The following is a 24,931-nucleotide window of genomic DNA, read 5'->3' as shown; positions in this document are numbered from 1 at the left end:
TAGCCACCATGACTGCGAAAGTGCTGGGTCTCACCTGAAGCCAGCACATATCAGAGTTCAAGGCCCATGGCATAATCCCTGGGTATCACTGGTGGTTATTCAGGGCCCCAGGCTCTCTTTAGTCAGCAGATGATGAATCCTGCAGGGGCTGAGTTCTTCCCTTCAAGACAGTGGACTCCCTTTTGGCTCAGGGCGTGTCTAGAAATGTCCAGGAGCTAGGACCTGGAATGGGGTCCTCATGATTCTGCCCTGTGCCATATCCTACTGTGGCTGAGGTGGTAGTCAAGACACAAGACAAAGTCTTCTTTACTCTTCTCTCTCCTCTCCTCAATCAGATAGAAAAACAAAAACAAACAAACAAAAAACACTTCTGTTGCTGCAGGCTGCACTGCCTGGGGTTTGGGGAGGGATGATTTCAATACCCCCTTAGCCATGTCAGCTGGTGTCTTCCTAGGTCACATGCCACCCTAGTTCACTGGCTGTAAGCTCAGCTTAGCACTAGGAGCTGTCTTTCAAGTTTATCCAGGACCCCAATGCACTTCAGCTCACAGTGGTGAGGCTTGCTGAGAAACTCAAGTTTCAATAGCAGGGATGGATGATTCCCCTCTGGCCAGGGCTGGTCCAAATGCTCCCTCCATGCATGGGTGCTGGTGGAGCCCAGCATGGCTTTATTCTCAGCTATGACAGGGCAGCATGGAGTTCAATGTAAAGTCCCTCAGTCACTGCACTCTCCCTCCCCAAAGTGCAAAGATTATCTCCGCTGCCAGGGGATGGGAGAGGTGTGGCATCAGCAATTCAAGACTGTTCCATCCTCCTTAATACATCTTTTAATGATATGAAGTTAAAACCAGGAGCTGTGATTGCTCACCTGATTTTTGATTCTTGTGATGGTGCTCTTTTGTGTGCAGATAGTTGTTAAAATCTGATATTTCAGCAGAGAGGACGAATGGTGTAGGCTTATATTCTGCCACCTTGCTCCACCCCTCTCAAGTTTAAATATGAGACTAGGTGAGTGTTCCTTCCCCAAGGCTGTTGTGACCATAGTTTCTAAACAAAATTGGGAGCATGTGGTTTAACAATGAGACAACAGATTTGAAATCTATGAGAGTCTCAAAAAGTTCCAAACTTAGGAGAACCTTCTCCATATTCCTGTGGGGTTGGTCACTCCACACTCACTCCAGATAGGGTTGCTATGATGCAAGCAAGTCATGGTAAGATATCTGGAGGTAAAATAAATTCGTCCTTCATGCTGCATGTAAACAGAGAAAGAGGAGACACAGTGAGCAAAAGGAAAGATGTGGGATATGTGTCCAGTTAAAGAGTAATCTAAGTCCCCAAGTTCAAAACCAGGGAATTCTGACAAAGTGGTAACATGATTATGTCACAAATTTTAACAAAACCTATAACCCATTAGGCCTCAATTACCATAAATAATTTAGTCCAGCAGTCTGTAGGAATAAACACCAAGACACATATTTTACTGCCTTTTTCACTTGACACTTTAAATAACACTAAGGGAAACATGAGATCAATTGTAAAGAAATGTGGCCCGGGTTGAATAGCCAAATACTCATGTGACCCATTTTAGGAAAACCTGATACTTGAATATGCTTCCATCTAGAAAAAGTAATAGTTCAGGAGTAATTTTTAATACAGCATATCTTCTAGAAAACAATTCAGTAGAGGGTTTATTGAAAAGATGAGCCATGAAAATGAACTGAAACAAAGGAAACATTGGTTCCATGAAATCTCCAGTTTTCAAAATTCATTTGTATCAACTAGGATGCCTTCACTGCAAGCAAAGGGGACTTTTCTCACAGGCACAAACAGTAAGACAACATATTCCATCTGTTAAGAGGACGTTTAGGGTGCCGTGGGGCTCTGGGCTGAGTGATTCAGCCACTGGCGATGCTGGCAGGAACAGTCCTCCCTCCCTCTGCTTGGCCATACTCAGTGGCTGCATCTGCTCCCCTTGTAGTCGTGAGATGGCTTCAGGAGTTCTGAGTCTCAAACCCAGACATTTGACATCCAGGGAACAGGACAGAAACAGACCATCCCTTCACAAGATTCCTTAAGAATGAGGGAAGCTTTTCCAGAGGGCTATACAGCCATCTATTTTTGACATGTTGGTCAGCAGTGGGTCAGCTCCCACTCCCGCCTATTGCCAGGACTTCAAGACTACAAGATCGGCACAGCCTGGACTAGCCACAGGAAGGGGTGCAGTTGTGAGTTGTGGCCTCTGGGTCACCTAGGAAATGAGTGGACACCTGAACAAAACCAAAGTTTGACCAGGAATCTATTCTAGTTACATTGTTCTAGCTTAGCATTTTCTGAAAACACATGAATTCAGTTCTCACTTGAATTGATTGGCTATGAATTTAAAACACTTTTAAATTCAGATGAGAGGGTCAAGGTCAGATGAATTTAGGGCCTAGCAATTAGAGCATTTTTTCCCAGATGTTACTTCAGTTTTAGTCTGCTGTTTCAAATATATGGTAATTTACTTTGTAGACATACTGAACACACAACTTTTGAGCGTCAATGTATCACGAAAATAAGGATTACTTACATTTGCTTTGGAACATATTCTGACAGAAAAATATAGATATACTCCAATGGTAGTACTGAGAGGTGTTTTGGAAGTCAAATTTCTATTGTTTCTTATAAAGTATTAAAATGTCATTTTAAATATACCATTCTTTAATCTATATCTGATATTAAAATTTCCATAAAGACGTGATAATTAAATTTTATAGGTAACTGAAGAATACAATTAATGCAATTCCAAACACGTAAAAATTTAGTTTGATTGACATCAAATATGGAAAAAAGAAAAGTTGAACAGCTTGTATCTAAACATATTTTGGGAATAATCCTCATAAAAAAAATCAAAACAGCCTATTTTAGCCTAATTTGGTGAATGTAGGTTTATATGATAATGCTACATTGTTTATCTTGAGGTATTTCGGGGTGTGACCAGTTTCAGCCAACTCTCAAATAAAAATTAGTCCAAATAGCATTTCTGGCAGTTTCCGAAATTGTTAAGCTGATTTGTCCTGCTGTGGCTTGTCATGATGACCATGACAACTGAGGCAGGTCAAATGGCTTCTTTATATTCCATTTTAGTTATGAAAGACGTTATTTGGCCAGATGTTTCTGGAACCCAAACTTAGACCTGAAGAACACTTCCACCATCCTCCATTGTTGCTCCCCTCATTCCATCTTTCCTTCCTTCTGTTTGTCCATTTCTCTGGCAAAGGGACTTCTGCTTCTGACCCTGCAATATTCTGAAAGGCTGATTTGCTGCTATGCCTGTGGAAAAATAACAATTTTATGTGAATTCTCATCTGTAACCCACGGGTGATATTCAAAGTATTCCTATCTGAGAAACTCTAAGGAGCTGGCCTTTCTCAAACAAGTCCTTTGGTGCAGTGGGAAGGGATGCTGAGGTTTTGCAGCCTCATGCTGCTGTGTGGGTTGACTCCAGTGGGCCTCCGCTGTGGTGCCCAGGACAACCATGTCAGCATCACCTGGGAACACACTAGAAATGAAAGTCCTGGGGCTGCCCAAGAGCCATCTGGGCCTGGCCCACTCATCTATCTGCTAAGGAGTCTTCAAGGGGATCCTGATGCCATCTCAAATTTGAGAACCAATGGTTTCGATTTTTTTTTATTATTTCTCCCCTCAAAGAGCTACAATTTGATAATTGTGAAAAATGTGTCTATATTGATGGTGTGTGTGTGTGTGTGTGAGAGAGAGAGAGAGAGAGAGGCAGAGAGAAGGGTGGAGGTTTAAGGTTTACAGGGAAAATTGTGAATTCCCCCCTGTTGTAACCAACAATATCCTCAGTGTTTATAACCTAGCACTGCAGATTCCCGGCCTTGAAGTGTGATGGCAGTACTAGAAGCCCGGACCCAGGAGGGGTACACGTTCTGCTACTCGTGAATAAGTCACTGCAGAAGCTCCCTGGGCTGAGGCTCAGTCCCAAGCCAGCAATGAATGGACTGAATGGCGTCTGCCTGGAAGTTTTCAGCAATGTGCACTATGATTTAGGATAACAGAGTTTGTTTCATTTAACCAATAACAAGCGTGTGCCTGTTCTATGAGATGCATCATGCAAGATATCAGGACCTTTACAATTATAAACAATCTTTGACTCAAGGGGTGGATACATGTGGTGTGGGGGCCAGCTGAATGGTGCACTCACTATAGCTGAGTGGTCCTCCCTAAGATCACTGAACTGAAAAAAAGTTTCCCTGAGACCGGGAGGGTCTGATCCCATGCTCATTCTGCAGTGAGAAGTTTCCTGGGATATAAAGAATGGATTCAAGTATGGGAGGAGATACAGAAGAAGGTCATTTGCTTTTTATAACACAGGTAATACCTGTAAACCAGCACCCCTCCAGAGAGTCATGGGACCTAATGGCTTTCTATGCTCAAAAATTCAAGGGGTGCCTCTCCACCTTTATAAGCTGATGTGGGTTCATGCAAAAATAATAGTTTTAAATTAAATCCTCTAATAATTTTCCTCCATAAAATTCCATTGACTATAGGAAAATTAAAAAAAAAAAAAACTCATAAGCATAGGCCTGAAACCTTCTAGAAAGTGTGTGGAGCTCAGATGTGAGGGGCAATGTGATATTACGCAAAACTCCTCAAAGTTTCTGTTTTTTCTGAATGCCCTTGGGGTGTTCTTCTAAAGAGCAGCTGAGTGTGAACAAGTTCTGTCTGGCTACAGAGTTGCCCTGCGATCCAGGACAAGTGGACAGAGGCTCTGACTACTCAGAGATGGGACTGAGAAGGGCATGCAATGTTTTCATGGGGCCATTTTGATTTGGTTATTCTCAGATCTTGATATCTTGATACCTTGAAACACAATTAAACGTTACGGTTTTTTAAATTATCAAATATTAAGCACAGAAGATGACCTTCAGCCCATTCCCAAGAAACCATAGGAACACCCCCTATGAAATCTACAGATGTGGAGCCAGTGAGAAGGTAGATTAAGCACTATATGTGTGGAAGTTTCCCCCAGACTCTAACCATATCCTCCTGAGAGAGTTTCCACGACTGTTAGAAAACCAATAAAAAGAGCATTAAAACACCGTCATTTTATAATAAATCATTATAAATCATGCCTTCTCAAAGCAGCTGATATCCAAAATGTTGTTGTTATTTTTTCCCCCACTTGCACCATGGTAGAACATTGTAGCTTAGGAGAGACGGTAGCTCCGTGGAGTGGTTCCCACAGAAAGAGCCTGGTCACGAGAAGAGCAATTGCCCAAGTGTGGGTGAGTGGCCTTGTCCCTGAACCGTACCAGGTCAGAGTTACCTCTGGGAGCATTGCAACCATTTTTTGGCCCTTTAGGGATAGCTGAGTTGAAAACGACCCTGTTGGCCCAGCCTGGTGGTAATCCATCAAGCTCTGAATACACACTTGCTGAAAGAGATGTGAACTAAGTGGCATGCATTGTGTTGAGGTCAATGAACCCCAATAGTCAAGAGAGACTGAGCAGGAGAGAGAGCAAGTGTGAGTGCAGACACAAGATAGGTGAAGTGACGCCTCAGCCCCTTAACTCCGCAAAGGCAAAGGGGCTGCCTGGCTGGCCCAGGACAGACAGAGATGTAGGCAAAAGTGTTAAACACCTAAAGAGACTTAGATTTACGTGACTGGATTCAAAGCCTAGGTCTATATAGACCTCAGACTGGAGCAGCCACTGATGTGTTCATCTAAGAAATGGCCATTTCCACTTGCCCCATTCCTTTCCCAAGCAAGATCCGTGGGCAGGAGAGAGTGCCTGGAAAGACATTTTAAAGCATGGCACAGATGTTAAGCTTGATCTTCAGAACAACTGGATCTATTTTTGCCTGACTAATTGTCACCAGAAGTGTTTCCTAAGATGTCCTCAATAACCAGGAAAAAGGCCTCAAGGGCATCTGGTGAGTTTTCAAATGGAACCTCCTGCTGCCTGGCAAGTTTTCTTGCTAATGCCAATGCATGATCTTCCTGTGGCGGAAAGACAAAAACTAAACAATGATTCAGCTCAACAGCTGCTCAGACATTTACTTGGTGTGGACTGTCTGCCAGGCAGTATCTGGTTGCTAATATTCATGAGGCAGTTTTGGCCTGTCCCCATCCCGAGCCTGTTTACCTCTTCTGTAAAATGGGGATAAAACAACTTACACCCTGTCACGGTCCATTTGGCCTGCTATCACAATTTACCACCTTCTGAGCAGCTTGTAAGCAACAGAAATGTGTTGCTCACAGTCCTGGATGCTGGGACTTCCAAAATCAAGGTGCCAGCAGATTTGGTATCAGATGAGAACCTGCTTCTTCACTCACAGGGTCCTCTCCCTGTCACCTCACATGGCAGAAAGGGAAAACAGCTTTCATGGTTTCTGTGAGAAGGTTACAAATCCCCTTCATGAACACTCCACTCAAGACCTCATCTCCCAAGGGCCCCGCCCCCTAATACTATCACCTTGAGGGCCAGCGTTTCAACATATCAGTTCTGGGGGTGCAAACATTTAGCTCATAGAACTCCCTTTGCCTATTTTGAGAATCAAATGCAAATGGTTCTTGAAGATCTCAGCAAACCGTAAAAGGCATGCTCATGGAAGGAATTGCTGGTCTTTTCCACAAAGGCAAGCCGAGTTGCAGAACTGTCCACAAAGCTGTGCAGGACATTGTGAGTATTTAACATTTCCTTTCCTTTGCCTCAGATCCAAGATGACCACAAATTGTTCCAACAAGGCATGTAAAAGCACTACTTAAGATGGGACCAGCCAGGCCAGCCTCTCCTCTGTTCCATCCACAGACCAGACCCAAGCAATTTTATCTTAAGTGCTGCCTAGTAATACATCAAAATCAAAGGCAGATTTACAAACACTCTGAAGATACCAGTCATGCACCCCATAAAGATACTGTGAAATGGAGACTGGGTCTCTTTGTGATAGGTTCCAAGTCTCTGTGCTGCCCTCAAATGTTTTCTCCCCACATATTTTTTCAATAAACCATTGATAGGAAACTGGACATTCTTTGAGGTGAGAGGTGTCCTTAGAGTGGCTCCTGACAAGTCCTACTTCTGAGAACCCACGCAGGGTGTCTAAAGCCAGCATCCGCTCCGGTCAGCACACGTCCTGGCATTCGGGCATTTAGCTTTCCCAGCTGATTGCATTGATCAGGTTTGCTTTAGGCTGGCTCCACAACAGGCAAACACTTGTAGGAGGCAGAAGGTGGGAGCTGATGGGGTTGGTTCCCTGCCCATGTCCCCAAGGCCCTCACCATTCTTGTCCCCATAATCGAGGACATGCACCTCCCCAAAAGAGCCTCCTCCCTGCCCATGGAGACAGGCTAGAAATGCCAGGGAGCCAACACTCCCAGGAACTGCCTGTGGACAATGACAGACAGGACTTGGTGGGTGAGTAGTCATGCCAGCCTCCTCAGTCCAGGAGCAGGCACAGCTAACCCTGCAGCATGTTGCACACTATTTCCTAGAGCCCTCCCATGGGATTCAGCCCCAGTCGCCTGCAACGGAAACTTGCTCACCAGCATCCCAGGCATCTGCACTGGAAGCCTGCTCACTGGCACCCCGTGTTGGCTTGACCCCTTCAGTGTCTCACTTTCCCACTTCCCTGACGATGCATCCTGGGCCCACCTTTGGAAAAAGCACTTCCTTCAAATCCTTGTTTCAAGACGGCTTCTAAAGTTCTCTCAACAAGACAGAAACAACATTTTGGGGATAAGAAGTAACTGCTGAAGCTGTTTTCTCTCCTACAATTAAAGATACAAAGTTATCTTGCTTTAGGGGCCTTCTGCCCCTTAAATCACCATTGGTGACCTGGACCCAGAAGCCTCCATAAGAATCCTCTTGTGGTGACCACTCTTAGCTCCATCTGAAAACTGACTCAGAAGGTTCATTGAGGCTCACTGTTAATCCCAGAGCATGGCCTCTGGGCACATGGAGGGTGGAGTGAAAGCACGATGGCTCGCCCTGCAGTCTCTGTACTAAGGGGGAGTTTAAGGGCAAATTGAGAGAATGAGAAGGGCCAATGGAGTTGCTTTGCTCGTCAGAGATGTGTCATCCTGTGCCACCTCTAATAAGGTTGTCATCATCACTGGCACAAAGAGATCTGGGCCCAGGACCAGGGACCAAGGCCACCTTGCTCATCACGGGGTTCCCAGTGCTACACAGAGAAGATGCTCAAAGCAGTCTGTGTTAAGCACGCCGGAGAAAGCAAGGCCACGGCTGCAGCAGGACTGATTTGGCTGCTCAAGATAAAATGAACCATTTTCAGATTCAGTTTTGTCAACTTACATGCAGAAAGAAGGAGTAAACAGCCAAAGGTACCAGAACCCAGGTCTTCATCTCACACACCAAACAGAACAACCTCAAAACAAAAGGGGCCGATGACTGCCACAGGCATTGCCGGGCCAATTCCGTGCTGTGCTGAGCAGAAGAATCTGCACCTGGAGTGAGTGAGGCAGGAAGCCTCAAATCACATCAGAACTCAGCAGGCGATGAGAAACCATCTCTTGACAGCCTCTCAGGGGGATGAGGCAAGACATCTTCGAGGTCCTCAAAGGACTTCCAAAACCTTGGTGATCTGGTAGATCACAAAGCGTTCTGCCAAGACTCCTAGTCAGTCTGGTTAATGTCTTTGCCTGTGTGGCCTATGTGGATACATATGAGGTCACCAGGATGCCAGTAGAGTTATTCTCCTACAGTTTAGCGAATTAGTAAATAAATTATGAGCAGAAATCAGAGCATGCTAAATGTCATTCTTCTCCACTGTCATATTTGAGCACCTACTTATGCCAGATGTTATATTAAACTTTGGAGTGCATTGTGTCTGTATTATCTAGGATTCTTCAGAAAAACAGAATCAACAGAGAGATTTATTATAAAAATTTATATAATGAGATTCATTATAAGAATAAATGTCTACTGTAATCACGGAGGCTGAGAAGTGCCATGATCTTCCATCTGCAAGCTGGAGACCTGGAGAAGCTGGTAGGAAAGCTGATGGTGTGTCTTAAAGACATAAGAGCTGGAAAAACGATGGTGTAGAATCTGGTCCAGGCCTGAAAGCCTGAAAACCAGGAACTCTGAGAATAGGAGAGGGCTGATGTTCCAGTTCAAGCAGTCAGGCAGAGCTAAAGCAAACTTCCACCACCTTTTTGTTCTATTCAGACTCTCAACAGATTGGATGGTGCCCACTCACATTGGAAGGGACCATCCTCTTGACAGAGAATGATACATTTGGTCTGATAGTCCTTCAAGCCCAATCAATCAATAAATCAACACAGAAACCACTAAAAGTGTTGTGAGATGTTGCTTAGTCTGTCTGTATAAGAGTGACATCTGATAGCAGTTAGCTCCTCCTCGAAGAGGACAACTGACCCCAGCAAGTCATCCCCTGGAACTCTGGAACTAGGTGTTTTTGTTTTTGTGCAGCAGGATGTCACATGCAGATTTGGTTGCCGGTGGGAGTGCTGTCATCCTCCCTCCATGTAATAAGCAGAGAAGTGAGTCTGTGACGCATAAAAAAAGGAAACAGAAACAGAGAGGGAGGCCCAAGAGATGGAGATATTGCTGTTTGGACTCCCACAGCTTTTCATCTGCTAGTTTCTGTCCTTTTCCGAGATTTGATAACATTCCTATCATAGAGATTCACTGCCCTGAGCCACCCCAGAAACTGTGGGGAAAGTTCCTTTCTATGTGTGGGGAGATGCTGTTTCAACTCAAGTTGTTTCTGTTTCATGCAGGCAAATTATTGTTTTAGGATACATGCCAATTTCATTCACTGAGGAACTAGTTCCATTAACAGGCCTCTTGCAAATATCTAGACTCATTGATTATTTGGCATACGCAACGTCCACAGCAGCCACACCTGCCACCTCCATTTTGACTCAAGAGATGCTCAAATTGCCACCCTTCAGAAAATTCTGTGTTGCCCAAGTCCTTGGGGATTCATATTCAATGTGAAAAGGAAGAGGGAAGCCCATCTCCATGTAGAGGGAGAGAGAACCCATTCCTCAGGGTCATTAGATTCTATTTGAAGATCTTGCCAGAAACTTGGTTTATATAAACATGAGTCTTGTGATCAAAGTCAAGTTTTCCTGTTAAACTTACTAAATGTCACATCACAATAATAACAGGCACTGTTTAGCTCTGAACTGAGGCGCTTTGAGAAATTATTTCAATGGCTCTTTTGAATGCTTTTATTTCCCCAATAGGCCAATAAACCCCAAACTCTCTGTTATTTCCTTTCCACCCACTCTGTGTTTACGACTTTTATTTTCTGGCTATTGAATGCACCACATGCAATCCTAAACTTAGACATAATTGCATGATTTCCCTGATATTAAGATTTATGACAAAGGATTACAAATGTCTTTAGTAAATGGTTACCATGAAAATACTGATATGAAGTACATCACTTTTCTTGAACACCTGGGGTGTTTACTGTGGAATGAGTGTTGCATGAGTTATCATTCCTAAATCTTTCATTGCAATGGAGAGTCAACTGTTAGTCATTTGCCCCTTTAATTTTCATCTGTTTTCCCAGTTTGCCATGGCTTGACATCTCCTATTCTTCCCAGGAGAGCTCCAAATTTTTTAAATGCCTTGAACATTTTGTTCCTGAACATAAGAATTAACGGGCATTCCAGTTTTCAAATTTGTAACAGGAGTAAGCCATGTCACCTAGGGTAGCACCATCTCCATTTTCTCCACATGTCCCAGCCTTTCCTGTCCACACTCAGACCATTGCCTTCACCATGGCTGCTGTTGGCATCTCTGCCATTATTCCACCCTGAACTTCCAAAGTCCTTGGACATCTGCCTCTCTGACTGGTCACTCACATAATATTATCAAGGAAAGCGAAAAACACATAGGTAAAGGGTAATAAGTAAATTAATGCAATAAGTTTTGCTCACTCAGCATGGTGCATTTTAGGCACTCAATAAAGGCAGGTTAAATCTGTGAATAAAAGTCACAAATTCGTATGAACGTGAGTGTCTGTAAAATTTATTATCCCATATTTGCTAGCTGTCTCATCTTCTGTAAGAGTTTTTTTTCTAGGTATTCTGGATATGTGTTCTTAAAATAATGTGGTAATGGTGCAAAGATAGGCAAGAACAATGAGAAAGATTAGGCAGTCTAGAAGCAGGCCCACCTGATTTAAGGCACAGAAACCACTGAAAGGCAGTGGGGAAATTGTGGTCTTTTCAATAAAGTGTTGTGTCCACTGGGCCTCCGTGTTGGATAAAATGAACTTGGACCCTACTCCTTATGCAAAAATTATTAGCAGATAAATAGTGAGTGAAAATGTGAAAAGTAAAATAGTAAACCTTTTAGAAGAAAACAGAATGTTGTTATGACAGTATTCAAAAAGCAGCAACCTCAAAACAACAACAACAACAAAATAAAACCAGATGGAATATCCCTATCCAAAATGCTTAGGACCAAAAGTATCTCAGCCTTAGAATTTGGGGAGTGGGGGTGGGATATTAGAATATTTGCATTATATACTGTACTTACGGTTGAGTATCCCTAACCCAAAATTTTAAAATCGGAAATGCTCCAATGAGCATTTCCTTTGAGCATCATGTAAATGCTCAAAAAGTTGCAGATTTTGTAGCATTTCCGATTTGTGGTTTTTATAATTAGGTATACCCAATTAGTATTGAGAAAACACATTATCTGAAAACTTAGAATGCCTTTTTAAAATATATCATTAAGATAGTGAAAACACAATATGTAGACTTAGATAAGAAATTTGCAATACATATATCATGTATGATTTCCAAGCTAGCTCAAAACTGCTTTGGAATAAAATGGAGTAAAACAAAGAATAACTGGCATTCATTGGGCACTTACTGTGTATTCAGCAGTGTGCAAAGTGCTTCATCCACCGTTATCTAATTTAATCCTCATGAAAATCCTCAATGGCGGTTGTTGCTAAATCCATATTTCACAAGATGAGGGGTCAGTGGTGATGGTGCAGGGAGTTGTGCTTAGACAGGTTAAGTAACTTACCCAAGCCCACAAAGATAACAAATGGCAGTCAGGAGTTAAACTATATCCCACAGCTCCTGTATAATTTCAGAGACTGAGCTCTTAACCAGTGCATCCAGCCAACCATCTTTTCTTCCATCTTTCCATCTGTGTATCTTTCCTTCCATTCATCCTTCTATCTGTCTACTCATTATTCCTTTCTTCTTTTTTTCCTTTCATTCATCCATTGTGATGCAAGGACTTAAATTTACATCTGCTATTATATATTGCCTTGACACCTGGTGGAATTGGGAGGACCTCAAATGGCCTAATTCCGTTTCCCTCCCTACTCTGTTGCCATGATAAGGCCCCCTAACCAAATAATGCTACTTCTCAAGGGGTCCAGGGGCAGTTCCTGCTTATCCCTGAGTAACAGGTTTCAGTTCTCTGCCAGCCCACAGAAATATTTACATAAGCCAATCAAATCCTCCTGCAGGAACTAGAGGATACTCTACTCTCTCTCTCTCTCTTTTTTTTTTTTCTTGATACAGAGTCTCACTCTGTTCCCCAGGCTGACCTCTCTAGGCTAAAGCAATCCTCCCATCTCAGCTTCCTGAGTAGCTGAGACTATAGGTGTACACAACCACACCCGGCTTTTTTTTTTTTTTTTTTTTTTGGGATTTTGTGGAGATAGGGTTTTACCATGTTGCCCAAAGTGGGCTGGTCTCTAACTCTTGGGATCAAGTGATCTGCCCTCCTCAGCCTCCCAAAGTGCTGAAATTACAGGTGTGAGCCACTGTGTCCGGTCATTCTACCCTCTTGACACTACAAAGTCTACCTCCCACAGCCTCTGATTATTCACTTTGTTCCCAAGTGCACCCCCCTGTGTGGCCCTGCACAGTGTGATAATGCCTACAGTTTTACTTACACTTTTAAACTGATGTTTTGTTTAAATGTACCATGACAATATCACCTCTACACATACAGATTTAAGGTATCCGACACACTCAACAATGCAAAGATGACAGGACTGCAGGGAAGGTACGCAACATTCTGGCAAGGCAGCAGTGAAGGCTTAAGAAAGGTGAGCTGGGCTGGTGTGGTGGCTCACACCAGTAATCCCAGCATTTTGGGAGGCCAAGGAAGGAGAATCATCTTGAGCCCAGGGTTGACCTGCCTGGGCAACAGAGGAAAACCTGGTCTCTACATAATATAAAAATAAATTAACCAGACATGCTGACTCACACTTGTGGTCCCAGCTACTCAGGAGGCTCAGGTGGGAGGATTTCTTGAGCCTGGAAAGTCAAGGCTGCAGTGACTGGTGACCATGCCATTCGCTCCAGCCTGGGTGACAGATCCAGACCCTATCTCAAAAAATTTTAAAAAAGACAGATAAAAGTCAGCTGGATTTCCATCAATAAGGAGAAGATACTCATAAAAGTGATGAATGTCCTTCTCCTATGGGAAGGACTGTGCAGGGGGCTAACACACACGGAGTGACTGCCCACCAGCCACTGAACAGGTCCCCATTAGGGACCCCAAGAAAGGGCGGCTCTGAACCTGAGACACCCTCAGAGCTTTGGCACCTAGAATCCCTCCTGGCCCAGCCGAGTCCACGGGTGGGAAGATGTCCGTGGCGGGGCGAGGAACCTGACTCCACTCTCAGGTTGGTGCCCCAGCCACCGCCCCTCCTCTCCTCCTCTCCTGCGTCACAGGAGGGTTATGCACTTCCAGTTCCTCAGCTCTCTTCCTCCCCGATCTCGAACACTGGGAAAGGTGGCTTCCAGCTTACTATTTCCCCAAGAATAAATTTAAATTCATATTTTGTCTTTTCTACTTCAAGAAATAGAAAACTTAGAGATGAAATTTGAGAGAGAAAATATTTTACAACAAATCAAAAACTGTGAGCCTAAAAATGCTGCGGTAAACTACATTTGAGGAGGTCAAGTTTCACAAGCCCTCTTGTTCAATTGGCAACCTCGCAATTGTCATTCCATCGCATGGGTTCAATAGTCATGCAGTCCCAGGGCTTGTCAGCCTGGGATATATACCCAAGGAACACGCCTGCAACCAGGCACCATGCTGTTTATAAATTCTCCAGGTGATTCTGATGCCAACAAAGGGTGAGAACACTGAGTTACTCTGAGCTTCCCTAATTAAAGGTGAAGCCGGGAAGGCCCAGACATCCCAACAAAGGGTGAGCCTGTGGCCCGCAGTCACTTAGGATGGAACTTGCGATGACTTATTCGGATCTGTGTTTTCACTCCTGCAGAGCATGCCATAGCTCTGTCACAGGTGAGTCAGAAAGAAGGCCAGGAACGTTCATCTGCATCTTCTTAGGAGAATGGCTGAACTATCAGTTGCCTAGAAAAGCCCATACATTTCCAGGGTAAATTTATACCAGATATAAAGTTTTTGGCAACAAAGTCACAGGAACAGTAAGAGTCATATAAAAGGAATTCAATTCTATCCCACACCACAAGGATGGCACAGGGACAGAAAATAACATTTTTTTTTTTACTTCTCCCCAGTCAACCAAAAATTGAGTTGGCCTACAACTAAGACACACACAGAGATGTGAGGTTTACACACAGTAATTTTAGGAAAGACAATATAATAAAATAAAAATGAGGAATCAGAAACAGAGAAAATGTTTTTAAGGATAAAAAGAAAAAATATATAGACAGAGATACTGAATGAATCATGAAGTGTTACTTGTAGATGCTTAGAACCAAAGAAAATAATATCTAAATATGTATTAAAGGGGATTCGATTAAATATATTATGAGATGTCTATACTATGCAGTCATGAAAAATGAGGTGGCTTATGTAATGACATAAAATCATCTCCAAGGCAAATGAAGACAATGCACGTTCAGGCCATAGCCTGCACCCTGCTGCCACCCTTGGGAGAAGAGACCCCCAGCAGAAGCGGAGGCCTCCAGGGAGGGAGCCAGGCTGGGCAGAGATGGGAACGAGCTGACATTCGTGATATATTCCTTGTGTATGTGTATGTGTGTGTGTGTGTATATATACACATATGTATATGTACATGGATGTATATATGTATACATATATGTGTATATACACAGATGTGTGTGTATATAGATAGGCATATATGTACACCTATACACATATGTATGTATAGGTGTACATATATATAATCTCCAATTTCTTGAATAAAAATAACACTAGGACTATCGTTTAAAAGAAGTATATATAATTTTTAGAAAAGTAGAAATTCAAGACTAAAAAGAGAAAAAACTCAAGTAACCTAGAGACCTTAGGGTCATGAATAAATCATCTAAACATTTCCTTCCTGGCCTATGAAGAAAAGGATGGGAAAGAAGTAGCTGAAGTCAGGAAAAGCCACCTGAAATGAACACTCGGGGATAACGTTCCCAGCCCCATGTCTGGGCCACTCAGAAACTGCACAATTTGTGAGTGGCAGCATTCTTCTCTCCACCCCTAGACACTGGAACACTTTCTCCTTCACACTAGGAATGTGGGTCTTCAAGGTGCCGCCTCTGGGCACTGCCCAGTTCCAGTGGGCACACTGTCTTAGAGCAAAGTCCACACCCAAACAGGCCAGCCGGGATTTCCACCTCCTCCAGTGTCTGCCATAATAGACTCCTTCCTCTTTGGTCATGGGCCTACATGGTGGTAACGACAAACCGTACTTTGATGTAAGAGCTATTTCCTGGAGACAAAGTATGTTCTAATGCTGAACATACTTGTTAGGCAGAATGGCACTCTGAATGATTCTAAACTATAGAATCTTCCAGCAGGGACCCTTGAATCATGCCATCTAAACAAATTCCCACATCTCTCTCGAGTCTGTTCTGCCGGTCCTCTGTCACGATCACTCTGGGAACACTGATTTCTATATTTTCCCCTGGACTTTCTCCCTTTACTCTCCTGTTTAAGCAGATAGACAAGCTGCACGCTTCCTTACCTTGGAGGAGGGTGTGGCAGAGGGAAAGAAGAACTTGTCTGCAACAAACTTCACTTGTCCGATTGTGTTTTCCCAAAGCCCGCTCATGTTGGAGATTGCATCTGGTGGCTGGAAGAGGATGGGAGGAGCTGTCAGGACAGTGCCCTGGGTAGCTGGGAAAGTGATGGGCAGTGTGAGTCCTGGGGTAGAAGCCCGGCTACACGCTCAACTGTGCGGCACCCAGAGGGGCAGCAAGGCCTGTGGTTTGCCCAGGGAGCTCAAGGCTAACAGAGATCACACGCCCTTCTCCATGAGACCCTAAAGGGAGGCACCTCTCCTAATGCCGAAGATGGCAGTTCGCAGGAATTTAGTTGCGGGGAGGGGGTTATGCGTCAGAATGACGTTGATTTAAGGATGCAGAGATAAATTTATTTCTTGCATACCTGAGTATGCGGACTGTAAGTACTGGCCAGCCACTCATAACTTCTCAACAACTGTTTCAGAACAAATCTGATATCCTCTTGTATACTTATTCTCACAAAGTAGAACTAGAGAAAAGAGAGAGATTTTGGAAGTGAGTCCTCTTTAGCCTCTCTACATGTTTCCCAGTGGGAAGACGTAAATGGGGCAGAGGCATACTCTTTTCTAAGCCCTCATGCCTGCTGTTTTCCAGGGCTTGTCCACTCCCACTATAACTTTTTGCTTTGATCTGTTTTTTTATTTCTATTTTTAAATAGAAGAGGCTTGGCCAGGTATAATCCCAGTATTTTGGGAGGCTAAGGCCAGTGAATTGCTTGAGGCCAGGAGTTCAAGACCAGCCTGGTCAACGTGGTGAAACCCCGACTGTATAAAAAATACAAAAATTAGCCGGGCATAGTGGCACATGCCTGTAATCCCAGCTACTCAGGAGGCTGAGGCAGGAGAATCCCCTGAACCCGCAAGGCAGAGGTTGCTGTGAGCTGAGATCACCCCATTGCACTCCAGCCTGGGCAATAGAGCCAGACCCTGTCTCAAAAAATAACATAAAACAAAATAAATAAATAGGAGACACTTCAGGCAGAAAGCCAGAAAGGTCAAATGAGAACCTGTGAGCACCTGAAGGGCAGGGTCCCGGCCTCAACCTCTGGGTCCCCAAGTTTGACCCAGGCTCAGAGGAGAGCAGGCTCTGCCAGTATGGTGGATTTGCAGGATAGAGGAGGTTGTGCTTTTTGTCTTCCTGCCTATGTGTTTTATCTGTGAGACTGCATCAACCCTCCTGGAAGAAACAGCAAGTCTTCCAGACAAATCCAACTGTCCTAGAGAGCGGAGGACACACTGGGGGCCTGTGCAGTGCCCTTTATGAAGGGGAACCCCAGAGTTCCTGGTGAGAAACAGCCGTAGGTAACAGACACCGTCTGCACCCCCGCCCCCTGGGGCTCATCATAGGGGTCCCAGAGAATGACTTGCTGGGACTGGAAATGTCCCATTCACAGCCCTGAACTGTTCGTTCTCAAGAAGCCTGCCAATACATGGGATAAACTGCTCAAAGATGACAGCTGGAGATACGACTGAGGCTCCTCACTGCCCTTCTGTCTACAGAAATGACGTGACAAAAAGCAGGCTGGCTGAGAAAAGACGAGATTAGACACTAACTGCATTTCCCACTAAAAAATACAGACATTTTGCCATGAAACCCACAAACAACTTTGCAGAAGTGGATACCGTAGGCGAGATTCTAGTGGGAGCTGGGTTGTGGGAGGGAGGTTGGAACTTTATGCATCTATCTGCCCGGTTAATGGGATTAACTGTCATCATTTTTAACTTTCTCTTCAAGGGAAATTTGACTGGAAAACTGTTCTCCAGCTCTATAACCCAGCCTCTGCAAAACAAATGGGACAGGCTGGCTACTGAGAATACAGGGCACACACCATTGCCAATGCCCCTCTCTGGGCAACACTTTGCCCCATCCAACCCTCTTCTGCAGAGGCTCCTGATGGAAAAACAAACACCACCACCTGTGGGCTAAATGTCAACTGAAAATTTGTTTCTTTAGCCTGCAACCTTTTTAAAAAGAGCAATTGCAAGTAATTTCTCATCAAATGTGAATTTTGGTAAAATTACTAGATGTAGCAGAATAGGCCCCATGATACTACATGCCCACGATCAGATAGGGCTGAAATGCAGCTCTGCTTTTAGATGAGGAATAGCACCCCACCTGGCCATGGTCCCCACACTCCCTATTGCCCGAAAACCTTGGTCCACTTTGTTAACTTATATTATTCCCTGACCCCTGTAGGCATTTGGGACTGTGACCTCTGGGGTCCTGGAAGCAGAAAACCTTTCAAGACCCAGCTCTGTCGTGGTGTGGCAGGATGAGTCTCCAGCAAGCATTTAACCATCAACTGTAGGCTTCCCAGCTCTAACAACAGCCATGATATCTCCTGCTGATACCTCACAAGGCAGTAGTGACACTAACTAGGATGGGCTTGAAATGGTTTTTGAAGATTACAAACAAGTTTATTCTTGAAGTAGGGGGGCAAGCACCTTTTGCCACCTTCGATTAAGTGTCCCTGTGGATGTGGCCTTAGGGCACTTTCTTCTGATGAAAATGCTGTCCTATTCCTCCAGGTCCACACACAGGGTGGCCTGGGACACACCCAGGTCAGTCACCTCCCTCACAGGCCTTTATGCCAATGGTCTCTGCTCAGAGAATTCAAGGTGCTCATTTGAAGTCTGCTGAGTATGAAATGGATAACTTCCTTTGCTATTTGAGTTCACAAACTATGACCCTTTTATGTGAAACTCTGAAGACCAGCCTAGCACACACCTGGATTCTGAGAAAGCTTTCCAATTATTTTTTTCTCAAAGGACAATTCTGAAGCTTACTTTGAAAGGATCTAGATTTCCAAAGACAGGCCAATGATGTTCTGAGAGTAGTTGAGGCTGGCAAACATCTCCACTTGAGACAGCTGTCTGCCTCTCACACTCACGTTAGCTACACCAAGCTCTGTCTAACCCTCCATTTCGTCATCGCAAATCAACACCTTACAAAATAAATGTACAACAGCCCTCCCCTCAAGCCCTCTCCAACTCCCATTCAGGTCCAGGACAAAAGTCAGCAGAAGCTGGGAGTGAAATGACGGCTGATTATGGCAGCTGGGCTGACACTGTCAGTGAAGCTACTAGGTCCCACCAGTTAGTGGCATGGCTTTCGTTGCTGATAAGAAGGTATACTACAGCTGATGCCTAGACCACTCCCATTTGGACTTAACAGTGCTGCTCTTGAAGTGGTACAGCATATAATTAATAGAAAATTCCAGACTGCGGGGTATAAATGTGCCCTATATAAACATGTATACAAACTGTATATAAACAAAATCTGAATTTCACAAATGTATCGTTTGTTTAAAATTCCAAAACGAGTTAGTGAAACAAGATTCATTTGGCCCTCATTTTATATATCTAGGATCATTAGCTTCTTCCTAGGAATGGTTTTAGAGAAGGAGGGAGGAATTAAGAAAATAACTAGAACTTTGAAAGCAAGTAGCTGCTCCCTCGCTGAACACATATTTGACAATCCAGTTTATGCTCATCCCTGGGGACACAGCAGTGCACAAGTACAGGAAGTTTCTGCTGTTCCAGAGCCAGAGACAAAAAAAGGTCAGTAGATACATAATTGCACAGCTAATAATATAGTGCTGAGTCATCCTAATAAAATGATCAAATGTTGGCTCCAGCCTAGTCTGAAAGGTAGGAAACATGGTCAGACAAAGAAAAGGACTGATGGCTTGTCAAATCAGTAGAAATTGGCAGGTAAAAATTAAGAATTGGGAGTAACAATCAGATGTGAGTTAAAGAAAGCACAAGCCAGCCACAGTGGCTCACATCTGTGATCCTGGCACTTTAAGAGGCCAAGGCGGGCATATCACCTGAGATCAGGAATTTGAGACCAGCCTGGCCAACATGGCGAAACCCCATCTCTACTAAAAAATATTCAGGTGGTAACATTTTAGCTTTTAGAAGAGACTAGGGGCCGGGTGCGGTGGCTCACGCCTGTAATTCCAGCACTTCGGGAGCCCGAGGTGGGTCTATCACCTGAGGTCAGGAGTTTGAAACCAGCTTGACCAACATGGTGAAACCCTGTCTCTACTAGAAATACAAAACTTATCTGGGTGTGGTGGCAGGCATCTGTAATCTCAGCAACTTGGGAGGTTGAGGCAGGAGAATCGCTTGAACCCAGGAGGCAGAGGTTGCAGTGAGCTGTTGCACTCCAGCCTGAGCGGCAGAGTGAAACTCCATCTCAAAAAAAGAAAAGAAAGCACCAGGTATAGGAAAGAGTGTGTGCAAAGGTCCTGGAGTAGGAATTGTGCTGGATTGTTTAGCAGAAACTGCAGTTTATCAGTGAGCCTGAGACAGGGCTAACAAAGGTTCAATAGGCAAAAGATAAGGGTAAAGAACTAAGCAAGGTCTCACAGGTCAAGGTGAAGAGTCAAAATGATGTTCCCTCAGCCTTGGAGAACCCTGAAGCCCTGAGCTAAAGAGTGGCATCTCTACTCTCTTTTATTTTTATTTATTTATTTTTTTGAGACAGAATATCACTCTTGTTGTCCAGGCTGGAGTGCAATGGCAAGATCTCGGCTCACTTACAGCCTCCACCTCCCAAGTTCAAGTGATTCTCCTGCTCAGCCTCCGGAATAGCTGGGATTACAGGCGCCTGCCACCACGCCCAGCTAATTTTTGTATTTTTAGTGGAGACAGGGTTTCACCATGTTGGCCAAGCTGGTTTCAAACTCCTGACCTCAGGTAATCCACCCGCCTCAGCCTCCCAAAGTGCTGGGATTGCAGGCCTAAGCCACCACGCCTGACCCCTAGTCTCTTCTAAAACCTGAAATGTTACCACCTGAATATTTTGATTTCAATCTTTATTTCTAATTCTTCTAAAGGTATAGCAAAAATATTTTTAAAATATGCTTGCCTTGCATCCATTGCTAACCCCAGTTTCCAGCTCTCTTGCCAGGGCCTGGAAAACAGTGAAGAAATAGAAAGGGAGCGAATGTTCACTTCACTGCACTGTGGCCCCACTAGCCACGTGGAGCAGCATTCACTCTCAGGGTGGGGAAGACCATGAGCATGGCAGGTGCTCCTAAAGCTGCAGAACCTGGGGGTGGCAGGGAGGCACAGCCACCCAGGGGAGGCCATCTGGGCTGCTCTCAGAACACAGAAAAGGTCCACAGCCTGCCGTGGTGATACAAGGCAGGCAGGCCCCAGATTGGGGCTTCGCCTTAGAAGGCTCTTGGCTTCATGCAGGAATGAATTAAAGGGCCAGCCTGTGATGTTAAACAGCAGATTCTCTTGAAGCAGACGTGCACAGCAGCATCAGAGGCTCTGCTCCTCATGGAGTGGGCTACCCTTAGGCAGTGTGCCCAGAGCAGCAGCTCAGAGGCAGGTCTGCACTCACATTCATACCCACTTTTAATTACATGCAAATTAAAGAGCAGAGTATGCAGACATTTCCAGAAAAAAGGATGGTAAGTTTTGGATCATCTGGTCACTGCCATGGAAAAGGGCGGTAAATTCTGGATGTTGCCACGGCAATGGTAAACTGACATGGCACACTGGTGGATGTATCTTAGGGAAAGCTGCTTCCACTCCATCCCTGTCTTAACTAGTCCTCAATGTGGTCTGGCATCTGAGACCTATCTCCGGAATCGAGTCTCGCCTCCTGCATCACTGAGGCACACTTTATTATCCAGGGCCTCAAAGATGTGATGTGTGGCTAGTTCCCTCCCCTGTATCTGACAGGACCCATCCTAAAAGTGGCCTCTTCAGAACCTGCTCTTGGGCTCCCTTTCCCCAGGCCTCAGGTATGTGGCCCTCAAGCTGAAGTTGCCCATGGCAGGCTCCTGCCCCATCCTGGGCTGATCTTGGTGCCCAAGAGAAGTAGTTCCTGCAAATGGAGGCCTAAAGGTCCCTCCTGCCGTCAATCTGTGTGTGGAGCTTCTAAGTTCCTGTGGAGACTCAGCTAAAGCTCAGCCAGGGGCTCACTACAAAATTCCCAGGGACCTGAGACATCTCAGAAAGTGTTAAATTTGACAGACACAGAGGCGGTGATATGATAGGCCAGGCTCATACTAGAATGAATGTTCATAGTAAATCCTCATAAGAAGTGTATAAGCACAGCTTCTAAAATATCTACTTTCTAGACTAAAACAAACAACAGCAACAATACAATCGTAGGCACAAATATACACACTGTCTGGGCCAGGGTCACAGAGCTGGTAAAGACACCTGGGGTTTGAATGAGCATCTCTTTCCACAGTCTGTATTCTTTCTCTCTACCATGCTGCCACAAAACCCACAAGCTTTTAGATGAATTGCAACCCCCCTCCACCTACCCCCACCAAGACCCCACCATTCAGTAAGGCAGCAGGCTTCAAGTGCAGCTCAATATGGCCCCAGTGCTGAAAGGGAGTTCTGTAAAAATAGTTCAGGAGGAATTCAGTTTCACAAAGACAGGCTTCTTCATAATCAATGATGTCTGAATAACATTTTTAGCTAAAAGAACACTCTATTCTGCTGTAGTTCCTTTCTGATAAAACTGAGTATGTCTTCCATTCCACGTTGCTTTGACATCTACCTATTTGTTGAGTGCCGGACATTATTCTAATAACTTTACTCCAGACATTGTATTTTTAAAGTTCTCCAGTTTTCATTTTTAATCATTTCTCTCTCTCCACTCAGAATTTCCATCTTTTTGTTTACTACTACTATTATTATTATTATTATTATTAAGGTGGAGTCTTGCTCAGTTGCCCAGACTGGGGTGCAGTGGCACAATCTCGGCTCACTGCAACCTCTGCCTCCTGAGTTCAAGTGATTCTCCTGCCTCAGCCTCCCGAGTAGCTGGGACTACAAGTGCATGCCACCATGCCCAGCCAATTTTCGTATTTTTAGTAGGGAGAGGATTTCACCGTGTTAGCCAGGATGGTCTCGATCTCCTGACCTCTTGATTCACCTGTCTCGGCCTCCCAAAGTGCTGGGATTATAGGCATAAGCCACCACACCAGGCCCATCTTTTTGTTTATTACAAGCATGTCTTCCTTTATTCATTGAGCATACAGCCAATAGTCACCTTAAAATCCTCACCTGCTGATTCCAATGTCTGGGTCCTCTCTCTTCTGTTGTTGTATTCCTGGTGCTTCATGTACAGAGTAATTCCGTATTGTCTTCTGGCATTTTGGTCAGAATGCTGTGAAGTGAATTATCCTCTAAGAAGAATGCTAATGGTTGGTTATTTGCTTGCTTGTTTGTTTTAACTGGAAAATAATTTAGCTGGGCTCAAACTGGAAACCCTGTTTTTCAGGGAAGAGAGCAAATGCAGTCAGCTCCCTGATCCTCAGCTGGGTGCCTGGCGCCTGCTCTGCACCTGCGTGGCTCAGGGGTTGGTCAGGGAAGCAAGCAGAGTTTATGCATCCCCTCTCTGGACTCCTCTTCTCAGTATTCTCACTCCCTAGCAGCTACAGTCCTCTCAACTTTGACCTCTGGTTCTTCAGGTCAGTAAAGAGGCAAATTATTGATCAAGGTGTTAGCTTCCCAGAGTGGCACAGACCGGGGCCTGCCCTTGGCTGAAAGCCTGAAAAAATTCGGCAGCTCACAGCAGGCCATTCCAAGTGTTGTCTCTTCCAGTACCAAAAAGCTCATTTCAAGACCTTTCTGTGGGCCCTTGCTGACCACTTAAATGTCCCCCTCATTTCAGTCTCATTGCTGCCCTGCAAGGAGGGGGATGCCTTAAAGATCATACCCATTTTACTGAAGGGGAAACATAGCTCAGAGAAGAGAAGTTATGGCTGTAAGATCAAGATAACAGCTGGCAAATGTCAGCCAGGAATCAGACCTGGGTCAGCTGGACTCACATGCCCACGTTCTCATTCTTTCTGCTGTGAAGCCACCCTTAGCTGCTATCACGGTTGCCTTTGTTCAGGAGTGGTTTTGAATAAGTCATCAACAGAAGCTGTGCTCTGGACTGCAAAGTTAAGAGAGGTGCTGAGACATGGGTTGGGGGCAGGTGCTCAGAAGGCTCTGAAGGGAACACAACCCCCTCTCCACCCTTCTCTCAGAAGGGAACATGGCTGCAGCTCCCCTCTTAGTTCTAACTGGAGAGCAAGGCAGAGACCCTTCACAGGGGCTGAGAGGACTGGGAGGGCTGCCCAGGCCACCTGTGACCTTTCTAGACTTGCAGAAAGCAGGAACAGAGAACATTCTTCAGAGCGCTTGGAGGAAGAATGCAAACCTCCTTAACTGATCAGTGCTGAAGAAACCTGGGTACTAGAGACGCCTGCACTGCCCTGGCCAGAACGAGCCTCTTCCAGCACCAGTGGGGAAACAAGTAGTACCTGCCACAAACCCAGAGCCAGGGAGTGGGCCAGACAGGCAGCCAGAGAAGAAGCTGGCTGTACTGGTGCTCATGACAAGCTTAGATTAATTTCCCAGGAGACAATAGAGAGGAGGACATGCCTGCATTATATATGGGGCAGGATCAGGAAGAGAAACTGGCCACACGGCAGAGAGAAGGGGTCAACTCCCTGTCCATCCCTACTCACTCCAAAAAGCTTCCTAGGCCTTGGTCAGAAAACGATTTGACTTTTCTGGAAAACTCATGCAATCTGACTCTTCTAAGAGACTGCATGAACCCTGGGTTGTCTGAGTTTGAAGTCCACTCCACTGTCTTTCAGCTGTGTGGCCTTGGAAAAATCACTTCACCTCTTAGGACCTCTATTATGTCATAATGTGGATCATAATGGTCCCCACCTTACAGGGGAAGGGAGAAGTTGGAAGATCAAATCAATTAATATGTGTAACACTCTCAGAACACTGCCTGAAATATAAGATGCACTAAATACATACTAGCTTCTACTATTATTAGTACTTAATACTATCACTGCTGTTATTAATATGCCTGCTACTGCTATTACTACTACTGCTGTTGCTATTATTGCTACTACTATTACTACTCCTG

The 24,931-nt window shown here is 44.7% G+C and overlaps 1 long non-coding RNA gene across 2 annotated transcripts; it reads right to left on the bottom strand.

The window, feature by feature from the left end:
- Positions 1-2,887: 2,887 nt before the first annotated feature.
- On the bottom strand, positions 2,888-23,939 carry LOC117068229. Of its 2 annotated transcripts, none has more exons than XR_004431032.1 (4): positions 23,062-23,939; positions 16,380-16,484; positions 15,958-16,065; positions 2,888-3,312 (listed from the first exon to the last, which is right to left on the bottom strand). It is a non-coding gene; the product is annotated as an uncharacterized LOC117068229 (long non-coding RNA). The 2 variants fall into 2 exon arrangements; XR_004431031.1 differs by lacking the exon at positions 2,888-3,312 and adding an exon at positions 14,090-14,366.
- Positions 23,940-24,931: the final 992 nt, after the last annotated feature.

Source organism: Trachypithecus francoisi, unplaced genomic scaffold, assembly GCF_009764315.1.
Source record: "Trachypithecus francoisi isolate TF-2019V2 unplaced genomic scaffold, Tfra_2.0 Lachesis_group21, whole genome shotgun sequence".
In the NCBI taxonomy this organism is placed as follows: Eukaryota; Metazoa; Chordata; class Mammalia; order Primates; family Cercopithecidae; genus Trachypithecus; species Trachypithecus francoisi.
This window is presented reverse-complemented; position numbering and strand designations above follow the sequence as displayed.